This window comes from Pteronotus mesoamericanus, unplaced genomic scaffold (assembly GCF_021234165.1).
Source record: "Pteronotus mesoamericanus isolate MK-2021 breed Mesoamerican mustached bat unplaced genomic scaffold, CSHL_Meso_final contig_65, whole genome shotgun sequence".
Lineage (NCBI taxonomy): Eukaryota > Metazoa > Chordata > Mammalia > Chiroptera > Mormoopidae > Pteronotus > Pteronotus mesoamericanus.
Genome location: NW_026555228.1, coordinates 12,399,353 through 12,402,143, shown reverse-complemented (window position 1 = coordinate 12,402,143; position 2,791 = coordinate 12,399,353).

The window sequence follows — 2,791 nt, the reverse complement described above, 5'->3', positions numbered from 1 at the left end:
TTAAGATGAAGAAACACACTTATGTGTAGATGATTCCTACTCAAAAGTGTGCTGATTGGATATCTGAGCTTTTCAGGATATTCTGCCAACTCAGTGGCTCTCAATATCGTCATGAATCTTTTAGAAGAATGATCCATCATGCCATAAGGAAAAAAGTAATGCAAAATCATTTTTCTGAATAAACATAAGGCTCAGGACTAAGAGAGGTATATTTCATGCATTGATTCAGGGAGAAACATTTTGGAACACACTCTTGGTGTCTGTGCTCAATCATATCACCAGTAGGTCAAGGTGGCCAGGTCCAAATCTTTGCTTTGTTTTTCTTCTCTTAACAGAAAGTGTGGCTTTACCTCCTCTCCACCTTTCAAAATCCTTCCGTTCTTCAAGGTTCTCTTAAAATCCTAGCTCACATATCTAATAAGCTTTCTGTGACTGCCACACCAACATCGATTACTTTAACTCTAGTGAGTGATTTTATTTGAATGATTTCGGTGAGCCATTCCTGCTGTGGTCAACAACTAAGAGAAATTGAGCAAGGGATTCCCTGCGCTGGAGGAATTTGAAGTCTAATAGGGTTGAATAAATCTACTGAGGGTTAAAATATAAGTTCTACTAGAAGAAATGCTAGAGGACAGGACACAACAATGTGCGAAAACTCAAAAAAGGCATAGATAATACCTGGTTGGTCTCTAGTCTTAGAATACCTTCGGCCTAGAGTTAACATCTTGCTGTTTGGAACTTCTCTGTTATCTAATATTTTATATATATGATCTAAAAATATCTATCTATAAATATAAGACACATAAATACTACATATCAGTTTTTTTTGATAGCCTTTTGATCACTGGGCTGGACTGGTTGAGGTCCCCTTCTCTCTTCCCTTGGGATACTCCTCATGTTTTGAGCTTGGCCAAAGAAGGTGGTAATTCATTCTGGGACTTCCTGAGTAATGCCACTTTCTTGATGTTACAGTAAGTGCCACTGAGGTTTTTCATTAAGTGAAACTAGTTTTTCTTCCACTGCATCTAACTGAGAACAGTTTAGGTATGGCACTCGGTTTCAGCACCAGGGACAGAGCCATTCACACCTAGTTACTCCTCCCCCACCCAGCCCCCATCACTTGGTTTCAGAGAAGTTTTAGAGCTAAAGAGGTTATTGAAATTAATACATTCCGGGGGTTAATCATCTTTACCTAATCCAGGACAATTAAAATGGCAAGAAATTTAGATTAGTGGATCACTAAATCCAGTATGTTCATATTTAAAATTGTGCCCAATACTTTTATGCCCTTTTGATATGTTTGTGTGGGGAGGAGGACATTTAAAGGTAGATGTTCTACCTGACTCTAAAACATAATCTCTTGAATTTTAGGCATATTTGTGCTACAGACTTACAGGAATAGTAGAGAAAGGGGAAAAGAGCATTTTTACGTGTTTACTGTGCTAAGTTTAGCCGTAGGCGCATTCATGTCTCGTATCTTGGCCTATGTAATTTGCAAAATCACTCTGTAGGATATTAAGTGTCATCGAACCCATTTTAAAGAGTGGAAACTGAGGATTAAGGAGATCAAATATCTTGTATAGAGTTACCTATAATGGAAGTCTAAATAGACCCAAGTCAATCTGATATCAGAATCCATGTTTTTCTATTATTATTATTATTTTTTTTTGCTTAATGCCTTCACCTTTTTTTCATCCAGCTCCCCAAACGCCCTCTCCTCTGACAGCTGTCAGGCTGTTCTCTAACTATGAGTCTGTTTCTATATTATTTGTTAGTTTATTTTGTTTATTAGATTCTACATATAAGTGAAATTATATGGTACTTGTCTTTCTCTGACTGACCTATTTCACTTAGCAAAATGCTCTCCACTCCAGGTCCATCCATGTTGTTGCAAAAGGTAAGATTTCCTTCTTTTTTTACGGCCCAGTAGTATGCGCAGACGGCAGTGTGGCGATTGCCAGGGGGAAAGGGCGGGGTAGAAGAGGGTGTAGGAAGGATAAATGGTGATGGAAGGAGATGCCTTGGGGTGGTGAATACACAACACAACATACAGATGATGTATTAGAGAATTGTACACCTGAAACTACTTAATTTTATTAACCAATGTCACCCAATAAATTTAATTAAAAAAAGAATCCATGGTTTCCTGTCAATCATTCTTCTTTAAAGCAGAAAATTACTTGTTTCCTCTTCTAAAATGCTCGACTGGATATCATAATGTGTCAAAAGCATTTTAATCATATAACATAATATGCCACAAATGTTATAAACAATTTAATGCTATTTCTGTATTTGCTCTTCATTTAATAGTGTTGTAAAGAAGCGATATTACGGCCTATCCATTAATCAGTTTTTCAGTATTTGAATTCATTTCTGATGTTGGTATTCCTCAGTGGAGGCTGTGGACCAACAAAAATATTGTTATAGAACCCAAAGTGTTTGCTGATCTAATCCAACCCACACTGTTTGCAGATGGCAAAACTTCTGCAGTCCTTGTCTAGATTCTACCATGAAAAAAAAAATCCCTCAAAATGTTAAAATGGAAAACTGTCAAGTAGTTCCAAAATACATACCAGAAAAAGCAACCAAATAGACTCTGACCTTATGCCTGTTGAAATTCTTCCATTTTTTTTAGTGGTTCAGCAGTAGTCGTTATACTGCAAAGATTTTTTTTTTTTACTTCTTTTCTTTAGTGTGTAAAGTGAACAGAGACCATTATAATCGCCCCATCTATTTTCTTATGCATGAACATAGGGGGCATGAGAAAGCAGGGGCTTTCCTGATACAACTT